Genomic DNA, 23960 nt, shown 5'->3' on the forward strand with positions numbered 1-23960 from the left:
ATGCTTGGCCTCTCATCACCCTCATTGTGAGTTGCAGCTGATCCCTCTGCAGAAATACAAGGCCTTTCTGTTTTTCTCTGCCTGTTGTCTCCTATCATGTTCTATTCCTGTCAAGGCACAGATACAGAGAGCCAGAGAGAGGAGCTGTTAGAGGGGGTGGAAGTGAGGGAATAGGTGAGAGAGTGAAAGGAACTGACAGTCAGGTCTCATTCTTGCCCCCCCCCCTTCCTTCTGACTCTCTCGCTCTCTCTTTCCCAATCTTCTGTCATTGCCCGAAACCAGTCAGTGTGCACATGTTTCCTCCCACACTCTGTGGGTATGTGGAAGAAAAGGCTGCAGGTATCTAGGAGCAGGGCTTCACGCAGGAAATGCAATTCTTAGTAAGTTTCTATAGCCACTGGCATTCAAGGGTTAGGATGGAGTGCTTTCTCAATTGCTTGTTGGAGAAGGTAGGGGTTGATAGTGACATAGTTAACATGATCTGTGTGGTTTGGAGTGAACTAGAGTTAACTGTGATTTTGTATTAGTTAGCCTTTGCGCGAATGATATCTGTGAGACCAATACATCACTTGTGTTGATAGTAATACAAATGTATTTGTAAAGCGCGTACATTACACATAATGTATGCACTGTGTCCATTTTGGGCAAATAATACCTCAGTGCTTTACCCTAACTGCCATGTTACTAGTGTTTTCTTTTACTTTAAGTATGACTCTGCTGCTAAACCGTTTTGGACAAGAGTAGGCATGGGTCAAGATCCTATCTCCATCCATTCTATTGTTTTTTGAGTCTCTTTTCACACGTGTATTTGGGTTTTATGAGACACCCCGTGAGAGCCTTCGTGCCCAAACCCATGCAGCGTGATAAATGCAAAATATTTGGTCATGTATCAAGTGGATGTAGATGGGAGGGGTATTATATGCCAGCTGAGCCTAAATGCTGCAATTGTGGTGGTGAACAAGCACCCAAATCTCTGAAGTTTCCTGTTTAGGGTGAAGGAGACGGAGGTGGTAAGAATAAGGGGTGTCCAGTATGTCTCCTATTCGGAGGTGGTGAGAAGAGTGGCAGAAAGGAGTGAAGTTGAAAAAGAATGGCAGTAGAGCGTATAGACACCAGATGATATTCCTTGTCAACAGAGGGATCCTGACATTTTGCATGTAAAGAAGGCGGACTTTGTAGCGTTTACTGTATTGGTTATCAACTGCACAGCACAAACAGAGAATCAGCACAAGGAACAAGGAAACAAGGAATCCTGTCGATGAATGTTTTTTCTATCAGGGATGTTTTTGTAGTGATGAAGGATGGGATGGTTTTCATATTTTTTTGTATGATATTGCCCCCCTGGAAATGAATATTTTCTGTTTCAATACCTCGTACAGTAATACACCAATAGCTGTAGTTTGCCATAAAACCTTAAAGAAGAAGAAATAGGCAGAGTTTACGTTGCGGCTGAGATCTCCCCCAATGTAAAGTGAACATTCCTGGTATATGGTTAGCTCAGCGCATGAAAATGCCATATGTTTGTGATTTTTTATTTATTTATTACTCTACCTTCAGTGGGTTATTTTGTTTATTCACCTTAGTGAAAGTATACATTCATGCTCATCCTAGTGATCTTAGCAACCTCATTCTCTGTTATACCAAAGTAACTGACAAAATGGCAACTTAGCTAAAGTAAACAAAATAACTATGTTTGTTGTACAGTATTGAGCAATATTCTGTGACCGTGAGTGATGAGGGAGTGGGTGACGTAATATGTCAGATTTCTATTCACTACACACCATAAATGTCCCAAATATAGCTTGGCCTAGTTTGTTCTATAAGGCAGCCAAATGGCTGTTACTCAGAAGAATGTTACATGTTTTTCTTTAGCACACTGTTTAGTAAAGTTAACCTTCCTGTTATATGGTTAGGTCAAGGGATTATCAGGGAAATGAATTATCCAAATTTAAATGCTCTCTAATTACGTTGATTCATCGCTACGTGCATACATTTACCAATTCCCATGATAACTTGTAATATAATGTCTCCCCAAATTCCCCATTCCACCCTAATCGTCTGTTTCTTCATCTTCATCGCAGAGCTGAAAAAACAGAAGTATTAAGCGAAGACCTTCTACAAGTAAGAAATTAGTAAAAATGTAATTTTGTGTGTGTGCATTTATGTGTGTGTTTGTGTGCTTATAAAGGCCTAATTAATATACAGTACCTGTCAAAAGTTTGGACACACCTACTCATTCAATGGTTTTTCTTTATTTGTACTATTTTCTACATTGTAGAATAATAGTGAAGACATCAAAACTATGACATAACACATATGGCATCATTTAGTAACCAAAAAAGTGTTAAACAAATGTTATATTTATATATTTTATATTTGAGATTCTTCAAAGTAGCCACCCTTTGCCTTGGTGACAGCTTTGCACAGTCTTTGCATTCTCTAAACCAACTTCACCTGGAATGCTTTTCCAACGGTCTTGAAGGAGTTCCCACATATGCTGAGCACTTGATGGCTGCTTTTCCTTCACTCTGCCGTCCAACTCATCCCAAACCATCTCAATTGGGTTGAGGTTTGGGTGATTGTGGAGGCAGATCATCTGATGCAGCACTCCATCACTCTCCTTCTTGGTCAAATAGCCCTTACACAGCCTGGAGGTGTGATGGGTCATTGTCCTGTTAAAAAACAAATGATATTCCCACTAAGCGCAAACCAGATGGGATGGCGTATCGCTGCAGAAAGCAGTGGTAGCCATGCTGGTTAAGTGTGCCTTGAATTCTAAATAAATCACAGACAGTGTCACCAGCAAAGCACCCCCACACCATCATACCTCCTCCTTCGTGCTTCACGGTTGGAACCACATGGAGATCATCGCATCACCTACTCTGCGTCTCTACAACGTAGAAATAGTACAAATAAAAACAAGTCTTGAATTAGTAGGTTTGTCCAAACATGTGCTGATACTGTAGGTCTAGGACGTGTGTGTGTGTGTGTGTGTGTGTCTCTCTGTGTGTGTGTGTGTCTGTGTCTGTGTGTCTGTGTCTGTGTGTGTGAACTGCAAGTAGGTCATACCTCTATCCTGAATGTGAAACTCTATCCCTAAGAGTATGCTATGTGTGAAATGAGTGTCGAATTCCCCAAGGCAAAATTCATCAGCAATGGGAGACAAAGTCTGAACATCCCCTCTGATTTACTGAGGGAGCCTGGTTGCCGTCTCTGTTCAGCTATTTCATTCCAGTTCTTGCCACTCCTGTCATTTGGCAAACGGCAGGATTGGAATGTTATGTTAGCTAAAAGGGCTGGTGCCCAGACTAGGCTACTGGCTATAATTGCTACAGATGAATGAAGTTGTCAAGGGATGTGACATCGGTTCCACTGGATGGATTTCGGATGAGTGGAGCTGTGTAGGGAACACTTAAGTCTCAAAGAGCACACTTACTTGGCACACTTCAGATTACCTGTGTGTGTGTTTGTGTGTTTGTGTGTAGAGAGATGCCCAGCTTACTGAGCCCTGTCCTACTGTCTGTCCATCAGGTGGAGAAGCGGCTGGAGCTGGTCAAGCAGGTGTCCCACAGCACCCACAAGAAGCTGACCGCCTGTCTGCAGGGCCAACAGGGGGTGGATGTGGAGAAGAGATCTGTCAGATCGCCCTCGGTGAGTCTGCCTGTCTGCCTGTATTTTTCCTTTTCCTTCTTGTAATGCTGACATTGATATGATAGTAGAGTGTGGTACATGTTCTCCTGTTCTATTTTCTGTGTAGAAAAAGCTACCCCTTACAACACTAGCACAATGTCTGGTGGAGGGAGCAGCAGTGTTGGGCGACGACTCGCTACTGGGGTGAGTGCACACACAAACAGACACAAATACACTAACACACATACATTCATCTCCTTAATTACAGAATGATCATCTGCCACATCCTCCGTCATGGGATTTTTTAAAGTGTGCTGACATGGAAAACGTGGAAGTGTCACCCAGTGAACCAGGCCCGATTCATGATCATGACACATGATCAACAGCAGAGCGATTATTACGGTCATTGCTAGTGAAGACTGAGCTCTTTATTGTATTGCATCAGCAAATTTAACAGCATATAACACTTTTATCCATTATTGTGAAGGTGTGGACTTTGCCATAGTGATAGCACATACAATAATACCACACAATTTCTAGTGAAATGAGGTCTGGTCTCGTTTTGTGTTCTAATTGGCTATGTGCTATTTTCTCTGGCCTCTCATTGGCTGGTTGCAGGAAGATGCTGAAGCTGTGTGGTGAGACACAAGGAGAAGATGGCTCTGGAGCTCATTCTGTTTGAGTTCACCATTGAGAGAGACGTGGTGGAACCCCTATACGAACTGGCAGAGGTACTTACTGTAGACCATAACAACCATCATCTGTACCACGGTCATGAACGTCACCACTGCAAATTTATCTCACCTACAAAGCTGCTGTGAGAACATGATTCCTATGACAATGCCTGTGTGTCTCTATCCAATCTCTCACACTACAGAACAAACCAGAGTAAAGTGTCTTTGTTTTATGATGTGATTTCACTCAGGTGGAAATCCCCAACATCCAGAAACAAAGGAAACATTTAGCAAAACTGGTTTTGGACATGGACTCGGCACGCACAAGGTACGAGCTGCTGACTGACAGTGTGTGTGGGTGTCTGTGTCAGTATGTGAGGAGTCTCTGTGTGATTTTCAAGGTGCTTTTGTTGTGTGTATCTGTGGGTAAAAAAGAATTTGTGATTTGCCCGTCGTTTCCAAAACAGAGAGAAACTCAAATCCTCTGTGAATGGACCTCTTTACAGCGTTTCACATGAATGTCACTGTTTGATCGCCCATATTTTACAGTGAGCATCTAGGCGTCGCCACATTCTCCACCCCTCAAATACTCACCTCATCATACCCCTTCACCTTATTAATAAACACCTCTCATTGGCTCTCCACCTCACCTTGGCTCTCCACCTCACCTTGGCTCTCCATGGATCTTCTTTCCTTTACCAGGATTTCCTTTTACATTCATGCTTCCAGCATAACTCAGTATCTCTCCAATGCCCTTCCCGTATTCAGGACTGTGGCTCAGGGATAGACTGCAACCACTGCCTCTGTGCTGAGTCTGACCCATACATATTACACACACATTAGGGGCCAAGACATTGGGGAAATGTAATGCATTTTCCTCACAGAGCTCCTGCAGTTTCTTCTGCTGACCCAAATGTGTGTCACGTTTTTTCCCCATCACCCTGCTGTGTGCATTGAGCTCCCCTGGCAGCAGTGGACATTATCTCTGCTCTGTGACTCAGACCTTTCAGACACATACAAATAAACCAGAGAGAGGGGGAGAGATACTATGGACAAGTGGGTAGGATAGAGAGGAGAGAGAGGACGGCAGACAGAAGGACAGGCAGGCAGACAGATAGACAGACACAGACAGACTGGGAAGTGAACAAGTGCACACTTAGGGCATAACAATAGAGAATTGGGAAGCAGCGGATGTCTATATGTTTGCATAGGATGTGTAACCCCCCTCTTTCTTCCCTCCACCCCTCAGGTTCCACCAGTCCTCCAAGTCTGGTATGTCCAGCAACGTGCAGCCAGGGGCCAAGGGCGAGCACCTCAGGGAAGAGATGGAAGAGGCAGCCAATCGAATGGAGATCTGTCGAGTCAGTCTACATCTCCTTTTCCTCGCTCTCGTTCTCTTTCTAACGCTCCTCAATATGTTTTCTCTGAAATTGCTGTTTATTTTCTGAAGTTATCCTTTTGTATTTTTCCAGGATCAATTATCAGCAGACATGTACAATTTTGTGGCCAAAGAAATTGACTATGCAAGCTACTTTCAGACAGTAAGGACTGAACGGTCTCTCTCTAATAGCACTCACTATGTCTTCATTGAGGTACAAACAGGGACATAGAAAATACACTCATCTCTCTATTTCCCATCTCTCTCTCTCTCTCTCTCTCTCTCTCTCTCTCTCTCTCTCTCTCTCTCTCTCTCTCTCTCTCTCTCTCTCTCTCTCTCTCTCTCTCTCTCTCTCTCTCTCTCTCTCTCTCTCTCTCTCTCTCTCTCTCTCTCTCTCTCTCTCTCTCTCTCTCTAGTTGATAGAGGTGCAGGCAGAGTACCACAGGAAGTCGTTAGAGCTCCTTCAGAATATTCTGCCTCAGATCAAAGCTCACCAGGGTGAGTCTGTCTGCCCAGTGCCCACCCGGCCCTCACTCATTATTACACACACATTATGCCATCTCTGTCCTCATTCATCCCTGCAGTAGGAGCACTGGTGCACATCTTCTCTTTATTCATCATGGTTGGTCAATTCCGTTTAAATTTAGTCAGTTCTGGAGATGAATAGAATGAATGAATAGAATTAAATTTGTGAATTTGAATTTGAAAAGGGCCATTTCGTTTTTTTTAATGAAGACATTTCAATTCATGAATGGAATTTCAATTAACTCACAGAATTTCTGTAGTTTAAATAGAACTGAACCCAACCCTGATATTCACAATGCACCCATATCTGTGGTTGCAGTATGCTTTTCGTTAACTTTTTCTGTATAATTTAAAGTCAATAGGGACTGCTCAGAAGCTATATGTATGAGGCAACCGTAATAATAATCCAATGAACCTGCTGTGTAACCTTGGTGCTGTGTGTGTTGGGGTTGACAGAGACCTGGGTGGAGAAGCCGTGCTATGGGAAACCCTTAGAGGAGCACCTTGCCCTCAGTGGGCGGGACATTGCCTTCCCCGTCGAAGCCTGTGTCACCATGCTGCTGGAGTGTGGCATGCAGGAAGAGGTCAGTGTGTATTCCACACAATCAGTATGTCTTCCCATTACCAAGTGACAACATACTGATTAGCCTAATCTCCTGTGTCCCTGTCCCATTCCAGGGCCTGTTCAGAGTAGCGCCCTCGGCCTCCAAACTGAAGAAGCTCAAGGCGTCTCTAGACTGTGGGGTGATGGACGTGCAGGAGTACTCTGCAGACCCTCACGCCATCGCAGGTGAGTTGGCAACCCAACACCCCCAAATACCTCACTTCATTTCACTCTGCACTGTATTATCATGGCAGCTGACATTGTCACGGAGATCGTTCCGAATCCTGCCCCTAGTCCGTTCGGGTTATCAAGGGCTCCCTGTCAACCTAAGAACTTCAACTTAGGTCTTGTCTTATACACAGCCTTCTTATGATCCTGGCTGTGTGAGTACCTGTGAATACACAGACCCTGAGTTAGCCTTGAAAAGAATCCTCTCTGAATCCTTTTCCATGTTTATTTCTATTGATTCCATATCAACCAGGTTGATACACAGAACCAGCACCAAAAGGAAGGCCCATTTGCAACCCTCTCCCGAGGGGAGAGTAGTACCAAGGCGGATTCATGTCCCAAGTCACCCAGTTTAAACACAGCAGAATCAAGTCAACAGCATAGCGCGTTCTAACAAAGTGAATAACATTTTTTAAATGTTTTATTGTCACATACACCGGATAGGTGCAGTGACATCTATTGTTTTACAGGGTCAGCAATAGTAAAGATGCTCCCTGGAGGGATTCAAACTTCTTTGAATTTAATGTGTTTATCGAGTGCAGATAGACACACTGCCATGCCTACACATACAGTTGAAGTCGGAAGTTTACATACACTTAGTCATTAAAACCCGTTTTTCAACCACTCCACAAATTTCTTGTTAACAAACTATAGTTTTGGCAAGTTGGTTAGAACATCTACTTTGTGCATGACACAAGTAATTTTTCCCAACAATTGTTTACAGACAGATTATTTCACTTATAATTCACTGTATCTCAATTCCAGTGGGTCTGAAGTTTACATACACTAAGTTGACTGTGCCTTTAAACAGCTTGGAAAATTCCAGAAAATGATGTCATGGCTTTAGAAGCTTCTGATAGCTCAAATGATGTGAATTAGCCTAATTGGAGGTGTACCTGTGGATGTATTTCAAGGCCTACCTTCAGTGCCTCTTTGCTTGACATCATGGGAAAATCAAAAGAAATCAGCCAAGACCTCAGAAAAAAATGGTAGACCTCCACAAGTCTGGTTCATCCTTGGGAGCAATTTCCAAACGCCTGAAGGTACCACGTTGATCTGTACAAACAATAGTACGCAAGTATAAACACCATGGGACCACGCAGCCGTCATACCGCTCAGGAAGGAGACTGTTCTGTCTCCGAGAGATGAACATACTTTGGTGCGAAAAGTGCAAATCAATCCCAGAACAATAGCAAAAGACCTTGTGACGGTGCTGGAGGAAACAGGTTCAAAAGTATCTATATCCACAGTAAAACGAGTCCTATATCAACATAACCTGAAAGGCCGCTCAGCATCCAACACTTCCCACACTGCCCCTACTCGGATGGTATCGCGCCGTCCCAACCTTCGCTCTCTCTCCCCCGCTACTCTCTCCTCTTCCATCCTATCATCTCTTCCCTCTGCTCAAACCTTCTCCAACCTATCTCCTGATTCTGCCTCCTCAACCCTCCTCTCCTCCCTTTCTGCATCCTTTGACTCTCTATGTCCCCTATCCTCCAGGCCGGCTCGGTCCTCCCCTCCCGCTCCGTGGCTCGACGACTCATTGCGAGCTCACAGAACAGGGCTCCGGGCAGCCGAGCGGAAATGGAGGAAAACTCGCCTCCTGCGGACCTGGCATCCTTTCACTCCCTCCTCTCTACATTTTCCTCCTCTGTCTCTGCTGCTAAAGCCACTTTCTACCACTCTAAATTCCAAGCATCTGCCTCTAACCCTAGGAAGCTCTTTGCCACCTTCTCCTCCCTCCTGAATCCTCCTCCCCCTCCCCCCTCCTCCCTCTCTGCAGATGACTTCGTCAACCATTTTGAAAAGAAGGTCGACGACATCCGATCCTCGTTTGCTAAGTCAAACGACACCGCTGGTTCTGCTCACACTGCCCTACCCTGTGCTCTGACCTCTTTCTCCCCTCTCTCCAGATGAAATCTCGCTTCTTGTGACGGCCGGCCGCCCAACAACCTGCCCGCTTGACCCTATCCCCTCCTCTCTTCTCCAGACCATTTCCGGAGACCTTCTCCCTTACCTCACCTCGCTCATCAACTCATCCCTGACCGCTGGCTACGTCCCTTCCGTCTTCAAGAGAGCGAGAGTTGCACCCCTTCTGAAAAAACCTACACTCGATCCCTCCGATGTCAACAACTACAGACCAGTATCCCTTCTTTCTTTTCTCTCCAAAACTCTTGAACGTGCCGTCCTTGGCCAGCTCTCCCGCTATCTCTCTCAGAATGACCTTCTTGATCCAAATCAGTCAGGTTTCAAGACTAGTCATTCAACTGAGACTGCTCTTCTCTGTATGGCCCCAGCCGGAGTCGCTTTGGCGCTCCGATATATTATTTATTATATTAACTGAGACTGCTAAACTGCTAAAGCTAACTCTCTCCTCTGCTCTCATCCTTCTAGACCTATCGGCTGCCTTCGATACTGTGAACCATCAGATCCTCCTCTCCACCCTCTCCGAGTTGGGCATCTCCGGCGCGGCCCACGCTTGGATTGCGTCCTACCTGACAGGTCGCTCCTACCAGGTGGCATGGCGAGAATCTGTCTCCTCGCCACGCGCTCTCACCACTGGTGTCCCCCAGGGCTCTGTTCTAGGCCCTCTCCTATTCTCGCTATACACCAAGTCACTTGGCTCTGTCATAACCTCACATGGTCTCTCCTATCATTCCTATGCAGACGACACACAATTAATCTTCTCCTTTCCCCCTTCTGATGACCAGGTGGCGAATCGCATCTCTGCATGTCTGGCAGACATATCAGTGTGGATGACGGATCACCACCTCAAGCTGAACCTCGGCAAGACGGAGCTGCTCTTCCTCCCGGGGAAGGACTGCCCGTTCCATGATCTCGCCATCACGGTTGACAACTCCATTGTGTCCTCCTCCCAGAGCGCTAAGAACCTTGGCGTGATCCTGGACAACACCCTGTCGTTCTCAACCAACATCAAGGCGGTGGCCCGTTCCTGTAGGTTCATGCTCTACAACATCCGCAGAGTACGACCCTGCCTCACACAGGAAGCGGCGCAGGTCCTAATCCAGGCACTTGTCATCTCCCGTCTGGATTACTGCAACTCGCTGTTGGCTGGGCTCCCTGCCTGTGCCATTAAACCCCTACAACTCATCCAGAACGCCGCAGCCCGTCTGGTGTTCAACCTTCCCAAGTTCTCTCCCGTCACCCCGCTCCTCCGCTCTCTCCACTGGCTTCCAGTTGAAGCTCGCATCCGCTACAAGACCATGGTGCTTGCCTACGGAGCTGTGAGGGGAACGGCACCGCAGTACCTCCAGGCTCTGATCAGGCCCTACACCCAAACAAGGGCACTGCGTTCATCCACCTCTGGCCTGCTCGCCTCCCTACCACTGAGGAAGTACAGTTCCCGCTCAGCCCAGTCAAAACTGTTCGCTGCTCTGGCCCCCAATGGTGGAACAAACTCCCTCACGACGCCAGGACAGCGGAGTCAATCACCACCTTCCGGAGACACCTGAAACCCCACCTCTTCAAGGAATAGGATAGGAAGTAATCCTTCTCACCCCCCTTAAATGATTTAGATGCACTATTGTAAAGTGGCTGTTCCACTAGATGTCATAAGGTGAATTCACCAATTTGTAAGTCGCTCTGGATAAGAGCGTCTGCCAAATGACTTAAATGTAAATGTAAATGTAAGAAAGAAGCCACTGCTCCAAAACCGCCATAAAAAAGCCAGACTACGGTTTGCAACTGCACATGGGGACAACGATCATACTTTTTGGAGAAATGCCTTCTCGTCTGATGAAACAAAAATCGAACTGTTTGGCCATAATGACCATCGTTATGTTTGGAAGAAAAAGGGGGAGGCTTGCAAGCCGAGGAACACCATCCTAACTGTGAAGCATGGGGATGGCAGCATCATGTTGTGGGGGTGCTTTGCTGCAGGAGAGACTGGTGCACTTCACAAAATAGATGGCATCATGAGAATGAAAAATTATGTGGTTATATTGAAGCAACATCTCAAGACATCAGTCAGGAAGTTAAAGCTTGGTCGCAAATGGGTCTTCCAAATTGGACAATGACCGCAAGCATACTTCCAAAGTTGTGGCAAAATTGCTTAAGGACAACAAAGTCAAGGTATTGGAGTGGCCATCACAAAACCCTGACCTCAAGCCTATATACAATTTGTGGACAGAACTGAAAATGCTTGTGCAAGCAAGGAGGCCTACAAACCTGACTCAGTTACACCAGCTCTGTCAGGAGGAATGGGCCAAAATTCACCCAATTCATTGTGGGAAGCTTGTGGAAGGCTACCTGAAATGTTTGACCCAAGTTAAACAATTTAAAGGCAATGCTACCAACTACTAATTGAGTGTATGTAAACTTCTGACCCACTGGGAATGTGATGAAGGAAGTAAAAGCTGAAATAAATCATTCTCTCTACTATTATTCTGACATTTCACATTCTTAAAATAAAGTGGTGATCTAACTGACCACCACTGAACTGACACCACCACTGACACCACTGAACTGGCCACCACTGAACTGACACAACATTTTTACTATGATTATGAATTGTGAAAAACTGAGTTTAAATGTATTTGGCTAAGGTGTATGTAGTCTTCTGACTTTAACTGTACACTCTACAGACAGAATGGTGGCACAGCTGTTGTGGTTTCCTCTGTACCGTCAGAATGCAAGGGACATCCTGAAGTCCTGATCCAACCTTCACATAAAATACGTAACCAGGAGAAATAGTTGCATTAGAGACCTACACCCCCCCCCCCTTCTCCATCTTTCTGTGTCTGTGTGTTTTATGACGTGTTTTATCCTTTGGCACTGACGTCTTTAGGCCTGACGTCTTTAGGCCCATTTTACAATTTCTTACTTCAAGCTCTCCCTCTCATTTTCAAAACACACAACACCCTCATCCTCTCTGTTTATCCATCAAACTTTCACTCACCCTCCTATTGTCTCATCCCAACAGGTGCTTTGAAATCCTACCTACGGGAACTCCCTGAGCCACTGATGACCTTTGAACTTTATGATGAATGGATCCAAGCTTCTAAGTCCGTATCAGTTTGTAATGGTGCCGCCATTAGTTGATGTTTATTCATTGTGTTATATTCCTACTCTATGCTGCTGATTCTTTATTTACTTGAAAAGTATGAGATCATTGGATGTGGAGTTTCTCTTTCTCGCTAAGCTGTTATTTTATGGTTTGTCTGGCAGCATTCAAGACCAGGACAAGAGACTCCAAGCCCTCCTCACAGCCTGCGAGAAGCTACCCCTGGCCAATGGCAACAACTTCAAGTGAGTCGCCCTATCCGTGTTTCGCTTTTTCTCTGTCCCGCACCCATTTCACTCTCTGGTCTTTCTTGGCACTTGCCTGACCATTAAATTATTTCCGTTTCAATCACCTTTCACTGTTTCTATCCTTCTCTACTCATTTCACATCAGCAGTTGCACTGAACTGGTGAAGAGTTCATCATAGCCTTCAAGCAGCCAGAACTGGGTGTGCTTTCTGTGTTTTTCTGTGTTGGCTGCTTGATCAAGGATAGCATCATGGAATATTGGTTGCAGGAGCTTGACATATGATCAAAAGGAGTGGGAGTAGAGGGTGTACGGGTGAAACAGAAATCCAAAGGCTGACAGACTCCGGTGCTTGTCAGTGTCATCGTTGAATCTCACTTAATGGGCTTATTTTTAGGTTGTCTTCTTTTGCGAACACCTGTCAAACCTGTCCTTGTCATAGCCCAATTGAAATGAGCTGCCTGGGGTTCTGTCTGAACAATCAGTTCATCTTAGATGAGCCAGAAAACAACAATCTGTAGGATTCAGAGATTTGTCAGCCAATGCAGTATACAGTACATAAATAATCATGATTGAAAAAAAACATAAACGTATTGTTAGTTTAATTGTTTCTTTTTCAGGTATTTAATAAAATTCCTCGCCAAGTTAGATGACTACCAGGATGACAATAAAATGACTCCTGGGAATATTGCAATAGTCTTGGGTCCCAACCTGCTGTGGACAACGCAGGAAGGGTAGGACCTCACCTATCTTTAACACACTATTTAGTCATACCATAGAGACTATACATCAAGTACCTTTTTTAAAATCATTTCCTGGCCATTTCCTGGCCATCAATTGCATTGAATTCACTGTCTGGCAATCACTCTTCATCAAATTAAACTAACTCCTCCATATCTCTTCTTCTCCATCCATCCAGGAACATTACAGAGATGATGACCACTGTGTCCCTGCAGATTGTAGGCATCATTGAGCCCATCATCCAGCACGCTGACTGGTTCTTCCCTGGAGGTGAGAGAGGACACAGTGTCTGTTCAGCCTCTGTAAGCCACGACCGCCTATCTCATCCATTAGAATGTAATGTCCCTCTCTCACCCTCTGTATGTGGGTAAATGGAAACCGGCACCTGCACGTACATATACAGTATGACAGTCAGTCATCTTAAGGGGCCGTAGGAGACCTATTCACAATTTTAAGAATCAGTTCTTATAACGGGATACATGTTTATTGTAACAAAAGTAATCGCCTCACCTATCACTTTCCTCTCTCTCAGAGATTGAGTTTAATGTCACAGGAAACTATGGCAGCCCGGTCCACACCAACCACAACGCCAACTACAGCTCCATGCCCTCTCCGGATATGGACCATTCCGATCGCAAGCACAATGACCAGAGCCGACGTCCGCTCAGTGTGGCCACTGACAATATGATGCTAGAGTTCTATAAGAAGGATGGGTAAGAAGATCCGACTCGTGTTGTACCTGTCTTGCCCTACCTTTTCCATGTCTCTTAAATCCCTCTTTCTGAAGTCAACTACCTAACCGCCTGTCTTCCCTTAATGTTCTTGCTGAACATTCTTAACTGGAACATGAACCATTGGACAACAAGGATTACTAGTGGTATTGGTTATTGCTGTAGAGTTCAGAATTAAGGATAGTTGTGTTGACATGTTAATGGGGACAATGGGCCTTTTGAGGTATGGATGAGCCGATGAAAGCTGATGGCTTGATCGACTAGTGAGAGGTTTGAGTGTTTTGTGAAAGCTATATACCTTTAGATATAGCATCATGCCACCTTTCCATGTCAATAGTTTTTGTTTCTATAATAATATAACTCTGTACACCCAGTGAAAAGGAGAGCTTAGTAAAGAGTTCAGTCTGGGTGTGAGAGGGGTGGAGAGAATGTCACTAAATTATTCTTCATCTTGGGTGAGGTCGACAGATATAAATGCACTAAAACAGACAGACAGAACAGGGAGCTCAGAGAAATATGTTGGTCTATGGTGTTGCAGTAAGCAGTCTTGTGCTGTACGGAGGATTTGTTTCAAGTCAATCATGTTTTCTCTCTCTCTTTTCAAATGACCTCCCTGTTCAGCAGACGTCTGAGCCCCTCAGCTCATGGGCCACGTAAGCCCAGCTAATTAAACTTGGCGAGGACTGTGTTGGGACCAATCAATAGAGCGCTGCTCTCATTAGAAACACACGCCCCTCCAGATAGAGCAGGAAGATCAGGACAAGGAGCATTCGGCCCCTAGTACAAACTGAGACCAATGAGGAAGTAGCATTCCCAGATTTGATGTCCAAATTCAAATCCATACCTCTGTTATGGTTTTATTCATTCTGGGCCTTTCTCTAAAGCACTATGGGAGATGTCATGCCATGTCCTTGACTGTTTCTTTGCTTGGTGTGTGAGATTGTCATTGATTCCAAAAACATCTGAATATTACCTAGCCTTTAACGATCAATGGTCGTACATTGTTTTTTAAAGTAAACAAGCACATTGACCACTGCTGCAAGTAACTTCCTGTATGTTGGTGTTATTTTGGGGTATTTATTACATCGGTGGGGAATCGTTGCCCTAATTGGTTAACTGGCTCACTGGTAGGACATGCTTGGAGCTCATTTGGGAAGGAATATCTTCACCCCTCAAATCCCTCACCTCATTACTCTCAGCATGACTTCCATCCCGCATAACCTCCTGCAATCCAAGCCTTGAAGGCTCGACCTGGTGATCCTCCATCTCGGGATCCGAACCCTGACCCGACTGCTCCCCCAGTTGCTTTGATATACACTACATGTCGTGATGCTTTGAATCAATTAACAGAGGTTCTCATGATCCTTACCTTTTATTGTGATGTTTTTGTCCTACCAAGCAGCGTTAGGAAAATTCAAAGGTACTGTACTTACTCTGTTCTTCTCTCTGTTTACTCTTGTCTGAACTGCCTGTGGAATGAAAGCCTCTCTCTGTCGTCATGTGTCTGTCAGTATTCCAGTATTCCAGTCATGATTATTCTATCGTCCAAAAGACACACTTGTAATCCTATAGTTCAGCGTTCCCTTACAGAGTGCTGTTGTCAGACAGTGCTGTCAACTATCTGTTGTCAAGTTCCTGTGTGTACAATGTTATCACACTGTCCGGTTTATTTACTTAAAATGCATCTTTGCAATTGCTGGAATTAGATGTACTCGTCTGATTTGCTTTGACAAGTACTAATGGCAATCGCAGGTGCCAACAGTTGTTTGTCACACAGCGACCAACCATACATACACCCACACTGTGACTCATTATTACAAATGTCTCCTTTCCCTAGTGTTTCTATGCATATTGTTTGGTAAGGAGTGTCCTGACGATTGTGAGCACTACAGGATGAGGCTCCCTGGGCTTGGCTGACCTCTGACCACTGTATTTGATTGACTGTGTGTCTCTGTCCCACTGCAGCATGGGGGTCAGGGTGATGGACACTTCTTGGGTGTCGCGCAGGGGCTCGTCGTCAGTGCGTAAAACCTCCTCCACGCCCCCGAGTATGCAACCCCCCCTCCCTCCCTCAGACGCTCTCATTCCTGAGCAGGGCGAGCTCTCTGCGTCCCCCTCACCAACACCTCCTCCCGCTGGCAGTGAACGTGCCAGGTAAGGCTGTTGTGCCCCCCCTCTCCAATTTACCCCAATCCTCGCGTCCTGAAACTGACATCGACACGGCGCTGTCTACTTTTTCTGTTTACGTCTTCTAATTCTCTTTCCCATGCATCGTCTTCACCTTTCTGTGAACCAATGCCCAGTTTCATCTCAAACTTGGTTTGACCTTGTGTGATGTTGTTTTCATTGTGGTTGATTGTCCTTGTGTTTGATCTTCAGAGTTTCTAGACCCCTTTGAAGAAACTTTTGTGCTTGTTTAATTTCAAATACAGGTTGTACCAGAGGGTTGTTTTTCGGTAGAAGGACATAAATTAATAGTTTTTTAGTTTTTCAGATAGCACTTTTTTATCCATTACATTATAAAATTGTAACAATGTGAGCAAAGAAAAGGCTCACCTCATCACAGAGGTAGCTTGCCATGTACATGTTTTTCCTTTCTATCTATCAGAACAGGTTTCATTAACACTGATCATGGATGAAAGGAGCCTAACGTTACTCCTTATAGTCCAAGGGCAATTACACGTTCTGCTTAAAGACGATTTGTCTCTGGAAGCCAAAACAGCCAAATACTCCATCTAAACTTGAATCGATTCTCAATTGCGGAACGGTCTTAGAAACATAAATCCCTCTACTTTCATGTCACATCAAAATAATTTCATAAATGCAAAATACATACTTACTGTTTTAACTGGTTTTAACACAGTTGCAGCCGACAGTATTTTTCAGTGACAACACGTTTGTGGCTTCAGTCTTCCGTTTACACACAAGTGTTCGGAGATGCAGATAGCTTATTAGCACACCCCTCTGTCTTTCGTCTGTTTTCCGTGAACAAGCGATGTCACATGAAAATATGGCCGTGTGGGAACTCTAACCCTATAAAGGTGTAATTTAACCTTTTGTTTTTTGAAAAACATTTCTTGCTGATATGAAAGATACGTCCTTATGTTTCCTGAACCGTACCACGAGTGATGCGTGTCAACGTTTAGAGCAACCATTGGGGGCTCGTAGCAAAAATTCCCTGGTCACGGCCTCCCGAGTGGCGCAGAGGTCTAAGGCACTGGTGCTTGAGGCGTCACTACAGACCCTAGTTCAATCCCACACCCGACCGGGAGACCCATGAGGCGCAATAGGCCCAGCGTCGTCCGGGTTAGGGGAGGGTTTGGCCGGCTGAGACTTCCTTGTCCCATCTTGTCCCATCTTGCTCTAGCGACTCCTTGTGGCGGGCCGGGCGCCTGCAAGCTGACTTCGTTCGCCAGCTGGATGGTGCTTCCTCCCGACACATTGATGCGGGCAGTGTTTCAAGAAGCAGTGTGGCTTGGCAGGGTGGTGTTTCGGAGGATGCATTGCTCTCGATCTTCACCTCTCCTGAGTCCGTAGGGGAGTTGCAGCGATTTGACAATTGGATTACATTGAAATTGTGGAGAAAAAGGGGTAAAAGTATATATAATAATAAAAAATATATATAATAGTAATAATTCCTGTTCAGAAGATACGATCGTCAATAGGCGCTAAGGCAGTTAGCGTCTATGAATGGGGTATGCTCATGTAAGATGGGGGGGAAAAAATCTTGCATTTGTCAAGCAGTTTTAGGATTTGTGCTGAATGAATATACTGTATGGCATGGCCTGTATTAATGTTTTTCCTTTGCTCTTTTTTCTTTTCAATTTTTCTATTTCCTTAGACCTCTCTCCTCACCCTCTTAATACGTCTCTGTTCAACGTTGGTTGACTAATTCCTTCCCTGATACAAAAACCCGCACTTGTTCTCCTTCACACTTAACTGCACTGGTTATTGAGTGTTCACGAACATGCCAGAATGGCCCACTGGACTTCCTCACATACAGTATAATTTTTTATACAATGCTTTTCGTTCCACAACAAGAACGTGCCAATATTGGCCTCTTCCTGACTCAGAACAATTCAATTCCCTGTGAAATCATTTACATTTTTATCATTGCAGCTCCGATGATGCGTCATCCACTTGGTCGGACTCCTGTTATGCCTACCCCTCTCCGGAGGAGGAGAGGCCCCCTCCCCCTTACCCCTCTTCTTCCTCTTCTTCCTATTGCTACCCACCTCCTCACCATTTCTACCCCCGAGCACCGCAGTACGCGCGCCCTGTCGCCCCGGTCCCGAGTCCGTGCCCCCTGGGCCGTCTCCCCCACCTCCCCCACGCTGGTCTAACTACAGCCCTCACCCACTGCCCCCCTCCTCGTGCCCCTCTCCCTCCCCACAGCAGCTTGATATTAACTCTAACCCCAAGCCCAGCTCCCTGCACCTGCCCAAACAGAATTCCCTGGCCGAAGCTCTGCATGCGTCCCCACCGTCAGAAACTAACGTCTCCCCCCTCCACATCAAAACCCCCCTCGTGCTAACCCGACACGACCCGTCCCTCGTTCCCCAGACCCCTAACTTTCCCCTGTCCACACCTCTACCGTGGGCCACCTGTGCCTGTAGCCGAGAGAGAGGAGCCAAGCTGACTGGGTAAATACTATGCCACATCGTCCGGCCACTCCTAGAACCTGGACACAAACTCAGTCTTCGTAACACACACAGGCCTGAGTGGCTCATAATGACAAGATGAGAGAGGGATATTGGGAGACAAACGGGAGAGTGAGAGAGAGAGGGAGCTGCCTCCAATATGCCAACATCCTGTTTTATACATTTTGTTAATTTTCTCATTCTGTTCTATTGGAGCGTTTTAGTACCTTATTTTATAGGAGGATGTTGCCAAGCAACAAACAATATTCAAAGCTCTCAGCGATAGCAGAATATAGTGGGTGTTAATGAGTCATTTTAGTGGGCCCAGTTGGCCTTGGATGGTAGTTGGCTAGTTTGGTTTTTGAATAGGAATTGGATTTAGAGTGACTAAGTGAAAAATATGGATGGGCTGGGCATGATTCCTAACCAATCATTGGCTTTACATCAACAGCCATAAGGAATGCCTCATTGGATAGCTCCACCCTAACTCCAAATCCCTCCAGTCCCGATCACCCATCCTCATCTGCTGTCAATAGGAGGGGGAATTTGGGGCTGGGAGAGCTGTCACTCCCATCCTATTATAAACTGGTTAGGTTTTTTCCTTCAAGCTCTGTACCCATTGGCATTCTGGCTGCATAGTGCCATAAAAGGCAACAAACATCTATTAAGCCTACAGGCTTGGGCTTGGATTTTGGGGGGTTTATGCTCCACTGCAATATAGCTGGTAGTGCGTATACTTGCAGTAGTGAAAGTTGTCACTCAGATTATTTGACGTTGAACTACAGGGATTTTCATTCCTATGGATGTCATGACATATGCAGGAATAAGGTCAATATATTCATCCTGATTGGTAATTGTTAGCTACATGACGTTCACTGCTTACTGACAGGCAGTGAACACGGACACACACAGTCTCACACACAAACACACACACACACACACACACACACACACACACACACACACACACACACACACACACACACACACACACACACACACACACACACACACACACACACACTACCTGAAGAAAAAAAAATGACATATTGTTGTTCATATATCCTTTTTGCCTCCCCAGTACTCTGATGAACAAGGAGCTCTCTCCAGTGATTGGACAGAAGGGCTTCCAGGGAACAGCACCCTCTGGTGGGCCATCACAGCCCTCTTCTGAACATAGCCCTCACACCCTGAGAAGAGGTACTGATGGAACGTTGTGTGTGTGTCTGTTTGTGCGTGCGGGCGTGCGTGTGCATGTTGAGAGAGACTGTGCTATGTACAAAGCAGCCAGAGTGTTTTGTTTTGGCTTGTCACCTCTTAATTACAATCTGTGTTGCTTTTCTCTCACACTTGGCATTCTGTCTGGTCTCTCCACAGCTAAAAAGCTGGCCCCCATCCCACCTAAGCACTACTCTCAGTCTGGGGGAATGTCTGACCAGTCCACAGGTCAGCCCTCTCCAGTCAGCCTGTCCCCCACCCCTCCCAATACCCCTTCCCCGTATGGCTTTGGCTACCCTCAGGGCTACGCCACCATCGGCTCTCCGGGACAGGCCCAGACCGCCACCCTCTCCTCCCCTCCCTCGCTAGCCGGCACCCTCATCAAGGCCAGGCCCACTCCCAAGCCTCCCAGGCAGAGGCCCAGCCTGCCCCCACCGCAGCCCCCCAGCACCCCTGGCTCCAGCCCCCAACCCCTGGAGCACAGTGGTGTCCTGCTGGATGGATTGTCTCCTGTGGAGAGCATGTCCACAGGTAAATGCTTCAATGCAGTTTCTACACACTAGGAGCCCGCTTACACACTCTCATCTCTGGTAAAGGTGGAGCTTCTCATTCTCCAGTGTGCCTGACAGCATTTTAATCATATAATTAATTTAATAGGATCTCTGTGGTTTTAATGTGGTTTTAATGTGAACTCTTTTCTGTCATTTTTTAAATGACTGATACTTTTTGTGTAAAACTGCTGGGAACAGGTTCAAAGATTCTAATCAATATCTCTTGTTCTTCCATATTTTTCATTATTTTGTCTACTATTATCGTCTGCCTACAGCTGTATGAGGCGAATGGTTCAATATGGGCTAAATGTGAAAGGGCCTTTTAGGGTAAGCAGGAATTCCAGTACTGTACTCACCCTCCCGCCCCTCCAACCAACAAGCCGTCCGCCATCCTGGCTCACTGTGGAGCTGCATGGCTCCAGCTCTCTGTATATACCTGTATACATGACGTCTCATATGTATATATCTATATATCTCTGAATTGTCCAGTCCACCACTAACCAGTTTTGTTGCCCTTTGCATGGTGGCTGAGACTGGCGCGATGCATGGCTTGTGGATATGTCTGAAAGACCGTCCACTGACTCCACCTCACACAGAAGATTGACGTCATTTTACTATCCCAAGAAGCTTTCTTTACTGTTCTTCCCCCGAAACCATGCCACATCCCACCGCTGTACCCTTGCTTACACTCTGTAAAGTCACCCCCCCCACACTTCCTGTTGTCCCCTCACTGGTTGCCGTCCATTTCAAGTGTTACACAATGGATGTCATAATTCTCACATGACTGTGAGATCAAAGACAAAGTATTAATGTTTGTGGTGACTGCACTGGACACTGTTGGGGAATTGTTGTTATCCACACCTCGAACAAGTGTTCTTTCTTCACATGAAATTTGCAGTATTACAAACCTACCCCGAGCACCTCCCTGCTGTGTGTAATGCATCATTCAGCATTGACTTAATCATGTCTGGGAACAGACTTATTCTAAGCAACCCTTATTTTCTCTATCTCTTATTTTCTTTTCTCTTCTCATGTTGATCTTTGACCACTCAGACTCTTTCTGCAACCTGGATATCCCCATCATCAACGTGGAACTGGATGGCATCTTCGATGAGCCTAAGATGGTCCCCTACAGGAACTCAGTGGCGGTGGTCCAGCCTACCCCCAAGACAGAGTCAGAGGAAGAGTCTGAGAGCACGATACTATGACATCACGAGTTTCCACCCCCAGCCCTACTATACCAGCCTGTTCCCAGGACCCGTTCTCTGACCTTTGACCCAATGGGACTCACTCCAGACCTCACCTCCACCCATAGAGACCAAACACCGGGTTCAGCCCTGTAAATCAAAGTTAATCTTATAACCTGAAATATATATGAATACAGAAAATACATACAGTATATCCACATCCAGAGTTTCTCTCTGAGACTGTGGGGGTAGGAACTTTTGATACACAGAATCGCTACACAATGCTTTGTTTTTATGTTGACTGGATTCCTTTGATTCTGTCTGTGGTGCATTCAATTTTAAGAATTTTCTTTTTCAACAATAGTGTTTATTTTTCTTTCCTTTTGGCTTATTTGAGTCATTTGCAATATTGCCTCTAACTTCACATACAAGGCATGAAAACGATTTGCTCGGTGGAATGGATTCTACTCTTGTGAGTGTAGTAGTAAAGGAAAGGGACAGTAGATTTCTGATTTCCTCTCCCTGTCATCCTTTTGATGCCATCCTAAACCATTCCTCGTACTTTGAGATCACTGGCAACCCCTTGTTCCTTCCTGGCTGAATGTGTGTTTGTGAATTGTGTGATGTGTTTGGAAATGTGCTGCATCATTAAGTGGCGAGTTCAGCCATAGGAAATATATATGGTACTGCAAAACCAGTTTGAGTTTGAATCCCCAATCAGGGAGATTAAGATTGCATTTGGCTGTTAGACGGGAAGTTAAATCTGGGTAATATAGTATTTACTATTTAAAATGACTGTTTATACTGTACATTTCAGAGTATATTATATTAACAGTGATACAAGAGATATTATATGTGTCATATAATATAAGAATACAACCATAGGTATACAGATATAGAATTATAAATACGGTATACAGATATTCTATAGTATAGCATGTACATTATCATAGGAGAGGCTGTAGAGGGAATGGGACATAGAAACATAACAAACAGAATAATTCTATATAAAAGGAATGGAATGCTGAAAAGTGAGTATGAGTGGAATGTGCAGGTTGGGACTATACCTCCTCTCTGCACTCAGCCTCAGCTTCTTTAACGAGTGCCCTGAGAGCCTTATCTGGCAAGAGCCTGTCACTGGGGAGCCTGCTCAGCTGTTTGAAAGCCAATATTGAAAACTTTTTTGTTAGAGCAAGTGTGTATATGAGTGCGGTCCTGTATGTGTGGGTGTTATCCGGAATATAGATACATTTCTTCTGGTGCTAGAACGTGTGTTTATATTCTATCACACAGGGAATAAGAATAGGCTCTCGTTGAAAATATACGGCGGTTGCTGTTTCAGTCCCCTATACCCCCATCTTTAGTAAGAGGAATCCACCATATAAAGGATTTGATGATGAGGAATGTGATACTTTGTGCTGAAAGTATTTATACCGATGATTACGGTGCAGAGGAGTATGATTGACATCCACAACACATAATAGCAATGTTCCAAACTGATGATCCAGTGATGAGGTTCAAAGGTGAGGGGCCCGTCCATGACCAACACAAACCTATGGTCTCCTTAGAAACATTCCATCCATAACACTGATTAGTGTTTGGAAGCCACAACAAATGTTGCTCTTTCATGCACTTACGTTCAAGTGCTATATATTTTATCCATCACAACACTAGTGTAAATACTGAAGCCTCTGTGTATGTGTGTATATAAAAAGGCGAGAGGATGAAATATATACAGTACCATGTAAAAGTTTGGACAAATCTACTCATTCAAGGGCTTTTCTTTATTTTGACTATTTTCTACATTGTAGAATAATAGTGAAGACCTCAAAACTATGAAATAGCACATATGGAATCATGTAGTAACCAAAAAAGTGTTAAACAAATCAAAGTATCCTCCCTTTGCCTTGATGACAGCTTTGCACACTCTTGGAAAGAATGTAAAATCTAAAATGTATTTTGATTCGTTTAACACTTTATTGGTTACTACATGATTCCAAAGTAGTTAGTAGGAGTAGGTGTGCCCAAACTTTTGACTGGTACTGTATATATTTCATCCTCTCGCCTTTTTATATACACACATGTATACAGTTGAAGTCGGAAGTTTACATACACCTTAGCCAAATACATTCAAACTCAGTTTTTCACAATTCCTGACATTTAATCCCAGTAAAAATTCCCTGTCTTAGGTCAGTTAGGATCACCACTTTATTTTAAGAATGTGAAATGTCAGAATAATAATAGAGAATTATTTATTTCAGCTTTTATTTCTTTCATCACATTCCCAGTGGGTCAGAAGTTTACATACACTCAATTAGTATTTGGTAGCGTTGCCTTTAAATTGTTTAATTTGGGTCAAACGTTTCAGGTAGCCTTCCACAAGCTTCCCACAATAGTTTGGGTGAATTTTGGCCCATTCCTCCTGACAGAGCTGGTGTAACGGAGTCAGGTTTGTAGGCCTCCTTGCTCGCACACACTTTTTCAGTTCTGCCCACAAATTGTACTGTATATAGGCTTGAGGTCAGGGCTTTATGATGGCCACTCCAATACCTTGACTTTGTTGTCCTTAAGACCCTTTTGCCACA

General features: G+C 44.9%; 1 pseudogene; it reads left to right on the forward strand.

The window, feature by feature from the left end:
* The first annotated feature begins 318 nt into the window (after positions 1-318).
* On the forward strand, positions 319-23099 carry LOC135524014 (rho GTPase-activating protein 44-like; annotated as a pseudogene).
* Positions 23100-23960: the final 861 nt, after the last annotated feature.

The sequence above is a fragment of the Oncorhynchus masou genome, chromosome 31, assembly GCF_036934945.1.
Source record: "Oncorhynchus masou masou isolate Uvic2021 chromosome 31, UVic_Omas_1.1, whole genome shotgun sequence".
Taxonomy (NCBI): Eukaryota; Metazoa; Chordata; class Actinopteri; order Salmoniformes; family Salmonidae; genus Oncorhynchus; species Oncorhynchus masou.